Source organism: Euphorbia lathyris, chromosome 3 (assembly GCF_963576675.1).
Source record: "Euphorbia lathyris chromosome 3, ddEupLath1.1, whole genome shotgun sequence".
NCBI classification, from domain to species: Eukaryota; Viridiplantae; Streptophyta; class Magnoliopsida; order Malpighiales; family Euphorbiaceae; genus Euphorbia; species Euphorbia lathyris.
In genome coordinates this window covers 75,990,629-75,996,292 of record NC_088912.1, presented here as the reverse complement: position 1 = coordinate 75,996,292, position 5,664 = coordinate 75,990,629, and positions in this window count along the sequence as shown.

The following is a 5,664-nucleotide window of genomic DNA, read 5'->3' as shown; positions in this document are numbered from 1 at the left end:
AACCAAAGAATTTCAACGAAGCTGAGCACGACGAATTCTGGATCAATGCGATGTAGGAAGAGCTTGATCAATTCAAGAGAAATGAGGTATGGGATTTAGTGCCAAAAAATAGGAATCAAAAGACCATAGGAACAAAGTGGGTATTCCGAAATAAGCTAGATGAACAAGGAAACGTAGTCAGGAACAAAGCCAGACTTGTAGCTCAAGGCTATAGTCAGCAAGAAGGTATTGACTATGGTGAGACCTTTGCACCCGTAGGTAGATTAGAGGCATTAAGAATATTATGTGCATATGCTAGCTTTATGAACTTTAAGTTGTTCCAAATGGATGTTAAAAGTGCATTTCTTAATGGAGTTATAAACGAAGAGGTTTATGTTAGTCAGCCTCCAGGGTTTGAAGATCCAAAATTTCCAAACCATGTTTATAAACTTAAAAAGGCCTTGTACAGCCTGAAACAAGCACCGCGTGCTTGGTACGAAAGGTTGACTAGTTTCCTACTGACCAGGAACTATGTCAGAGGTAAAGCTGACACAACCTTATTCATTAAGAAAAAGGGTAAAGATACCCTGTTGGCACAAATATACGTAGATGATATTATCTTTGGTGCTACTAATGAATCTATGTGCAAGGAATTTAGCAAACAGATGCAAACTAAGTTTGAGATGTCAATGATGGGCGAACTCAACTTCTTCCTTGGACTTCAAATTAAACAAGGAAAGAATGACATCTTAATTAGTCAGACCAAGTATGTCAAAGAAATATTGAAGAAATTTGATATGGAAGAATGTAAGCCCATATCTACCCCGATGGGCACTGACACTGTGCTTTGTGCTGATGAGAAAGATAAGTCAGTAGACAGTAAGTTATATCGAGGTATGATTGGCTCTCTACTTTATCTAACTGCTAGTAGGCCAGACATTCAGTACTCAGTATGTTACTGTGCGAGATATCAAGCTGACCCCAAGGAATCTCACTATATAGCTGTGAAAAGAATTTTTAGATATCTACAGAGCTCAGTTAATGCAGGTTTATGGTATCCAAACACAAATGACTTCACACTCATTGGATATACTGACGCTGACTATGGATGAGACAAGCTGGAGCGTAAAAGCACCTCAGAAGGATGTCACTTCCTTGGAAGCTGTCTAGTGTCTTGGTTCAGTAAGGAGCAATCGTCAATGGCCCTGTCAACAACTGAAGCTGAGTACATTGCTGTTGGAAGCTGTGTGGCACAAGTCCTATGGATTAAGCAACAGCTGGAGGATTATGGAGTACAAACAAAAACAATCGAAGTCAAATGCGACAACAAGAGTGCCATTGACTTATCCAAAAATCCAATCCAACACAGAAGGATGAAGCATGTCAGCATTAGGCATCACTTCATCAGAGACCATGTACTCAAGGGTGAGATCAAGCTGACATATGTTCCGATAGATGAACAGCTTGCGGATATCTTCACGAAGCCCTTGGCTCGTGAGCAGTTTAACATACTAAGGGAAGCTATCGGTATGTCTAATCCTCTTCAATAAGTTTTCTGCGCTAAATGAATGTTGAGTGATTATAATATGCCGAGTGATTATTGGTTAATAAGTAACTATCGTATGTTGAGCTAATATGAGTGATATAAAATCACCTTATGCTGAGTAGACATACATGTTGAGTGATTACTATGAGCTGAGTTACTAAGCAGGCCAACATTCCTTCTACGCAAAACTGAGCACTCAGAACTTCAAAACGTTTAGTATTCTAGATACTGAGTGAAGCCACTTGCACAATTAATGCTAGCACGCCCATTTAAGTAGCCACCTAGGATGACGTAAGCGTAATAATTAGAAAACCATGTGCCGAATATGTCATTAATGCCAGAGATAACGGTCGATTGATCAACTCGAGGTGAAACCGCCATTCCGACCTATCAGATTAACTCGAAACGACTATAAATAGTGGACGATTTCCCACTAACTTCTCTTTACACTTGAAATCTTTGGCATTCGATTTCTCTCTCTCTAAAATCCCAAAATCCTCTGCATTTCTTAAATCTTCAAGAACACCATGTCTAGCGATTCCCAGAACCATTCCGGCCAAGAATACGACGACAATCGCTCCGATCTGAATCCTTCGTCTCCTGCTGAGCAGGAATATCTAGAGACTTCTACAGAGTCTCAAGAACAAACCCACGGTCAGCATGACAAATCTGTTCCCAAGGTCAGCATGAACCCTAAAGCTGACCAAGCAACTCCATCGAAAAAGAAGAAGGAGAAAACTAAGGAAAGGACGTTCCTTCCAGTCTACAAAAACGTCAAAAACCTCAAAGTCTTATGTTCCCGTTGGTTCTCCAAAGGATTCGTAGAAGCTGAGAAACCCTTCTGCGAGTGGATCTCCAAAAATGGCTGGACCGACCTCTTCTCTCTCCCCGGTACCACTTATTCGCAGTTGGTAAGAGAATTTTACACAAATCTAAGGGTTGCCGACGATAATGTTGACCATTTGGTCACCAAGGACATCACCATTACTCCGTCCTATCTTGAAAAATTGCTAAAGTTGAAGGCCAAAGGATCAGAACTCAGGTGCACGAACGACTACATGCGCATTGATTACCCTGTTGAGTTATGTAAACCTAAGAACCACAAAGGAGAAATCGCCAGCACCTGCATAGGTCAGGCTCAGAAAATGGCTCACTATATTCTGACCAACTTCCTGTTCCCCAAAATCAACGCCTCCTCCTCAGCTTCCAATTTTGAGCAGTGCTTCATCTGGCACATGCTGAACTACAAGCCGCTCAACATGCCCGTCTTTCTCATCGGCGCTTTCCAACGCAGTACTGGGACCCTCAAGATGGGTTCTCTCATCACAAAGATACTTCAAGATCACCAGGTCAGCTTGGTAGAGGAAATTGAGATTTTGGGTACGGAAATCACCTCGGCAGTGCTGTTCGGCTTAGCCTACAACCAACCTATAAAAACTAAGAAAGGAAAGGGGACAGTGGTTGAAGAAGAACCCGCTGAGGAAGATATGGAAGAGGATAATATGGTTGAAGGAGCACATGATGAGCTGACCAAGAAAGGGAAGAAAGCTGGGGTTGAAAAGGAACCTGCTGAGCGCACTAGGCAGGATAAAAAGAGGAAAGCTGACCAGTTCTCAACCAAAGACATTAACTCAGCTCCTAAGAAGCTTAGGATAATATCTAGTGCGAAGAAAGCTGCTCTTGCTGAGCAAGCTCAAGGGGAACCTAAGTCAGCTGAGAAACAGAAAAGGCAAGATGAGCCTGAGGAAGAAAGTGAGGAAACCCCTGACCAGCCTTTGAAGAGGAAGAGAACTTCTAGGTTGAAGCCGATCGACGCTAACCCACTTGACTTCATGATTACAAAGGAATCACACTTCGTGCGGAGTCAAGAAATTGATCTGGAGAAAACTCCCTGTGATCAGGAGGAAGAACTGGGTGATACTGAGGGTCAGCCTCAAGCTGACAAGATGGGTTCTGCTGAGCTAAGTAACACAGGTGCTGCTGAGCAAACTGCTGAGAACCAAGCTGAGTCACCAGTGAAGGACAAGGTTGTGGAAGGCCTTGATGCTGACCTTGAACTTAACTCTTCTTTTGAGTCCCTTGAATCTATTGCTGCTGATCCTTCACCTCAAACCAACAAGGACAGCACAGGAAGGCGGTTCAAACGCAAAGATCTAAAACCCCCAGTCATAGACTTATTGGATGAATCTTCGCTGAGGGAACCTATCACTGATCTCACTGGGCTTCAATTCCAGTTCTTCACAGACATCGTCGAACCTTCTCCCGACCAAGTAAAGGAAAAACAAGCCTCTGTTTCTCGAGCTGAGGAACAAGCTGACCCGAAAGCTGCTAAGGGTCCAATTTCTGCCGACACTTCTGCTCATCCTCCCATTGAGCAAGTGCTCGAAGTCCATGCTGCTCAACCCAACGAGTTAGCAAAGGAAACTCCTCCTGCTCAAGCTAGCTCTGAGTTGCCTCAACCTCCAAATTCTACTCAGCCTCAGACTGACACTAAGCAGGTTAATAACTCTGTTGATCCACCTCTTCCCACTCCTACTAAGCGGAATGAAAACCAGTCAGCACTAGCTGCTGACCTGAATAAAAGTGCAGCTACTGACCAAGCTGACACCTCCACTTTTGGACAGCACCAAACACCTCCTCCATCCGGTGCTGACAACATTACGGCCGCTGAGCAACAAACTGATGACTCTTACATTTATCTGAATGCCTCTGAGTCTGGAAGGAAAATCATCGACTCAGCTCAAGCACTTCAAGATATTCATTAGTTTCATGTCGATGCTGCTGGGTCTGTTCCTGCTGAGCCAACCCAAATATCCTCTGTCACTCAACTTCTGGCTGAAATTAAGGGTCTCAAAGATTTGATGAGTGTCATGACATCTTTTGTATCTCAACAGCCCAAGCAAGAGTGCATAGTAAAGCTGGCTGAACTCCAGCTGATGATGGTGAATCACATGAACGCCATCCAAGGTCAACTTAATGCCTTATCAGCTGCAAACTCAACATCTGCAACCTCTGCTGAGGTCAATCATCTATTCTCCCAACTGACCTCTGAACTGGCCGGAGCCCGTGACCTTATCTCCTCCTCTTCTCAATGCTCTATAGAACAGATTGGTGAAGCCATTCGCCTACTCAACTTAAGCAAAGAAGAGATGGACACTGACCAGGTCAAGACCAATAAGATTCTGCAATGCACTCAGTCCACACTTGCGCATGTCCAGCACACAAATGCTCAACGTCAGTCTTATGACACTGCGCTGCTCAGGATGTACTATCAATCCTATGCACGACTGACTCAATCCATAACTTGGATCGGGAAATCTCAAGAGTATCTGCTAAGTATGCTCAGTGCCAACATCAAAATCCTCGCCTCAAGTATGGCCAATGGCATGCAGGTCTTTACTGGTCTAAAGGAAAGTACGAGTCAACTACAGCAGTATTCCTTGAGACTGACTCGTGCTGTTCAACAAGGGACTTTTAATGCTCCTTCTCCTCCCTCACATGATGCTGGCAAAATAGGGGAGAAAGATCAAACAAAGCAGCTGGTTGAACTCAGCAGAAAACGGGAGATACATCTAAACAGCCAGCTGCCGGAACTCAACAGAAGCCTGGTTCAACTTCTGCTGCTCCGAGCAATCCAAGTCAGCAGCAAAGAACAGCCAAGGACAAGGGCAAATCAAACAAAGTTCAAGTCAACATAAAAAGATAGATTAGAAATAGTTTTAGTTTTTGACTTGTAACTCTATATCTGACTTGTTCTATTTTGTTGCGCTGACTATCTATATATATATGCATCCTTTATCTAAAACTGACTTGGGCTTATATGCTGATCTGTCATACCTAACTATTCATTGAACAACAAATTAAAACTTGTGAACATAAGGAATATACAAGTAAATAATACTCAGCATAAACTCTGATATCTACAATGGACATTGAGTAATAACTATATGTTCCAAGTAGTGATCTACTTCTGAAAACTGACATAGGCTCATTTGAATTAGATCTTGGAAGGTCTAGAATTGAACTAAGTCAGTAAAGGCATGTCTTAATTTTACTCGATTAGATCTTAGAAGGTTTAGAGTTGAATTAAGTCAATAGATGCAACCCTTACGGGGGAGTAATTTCAGAAGAACCCACTG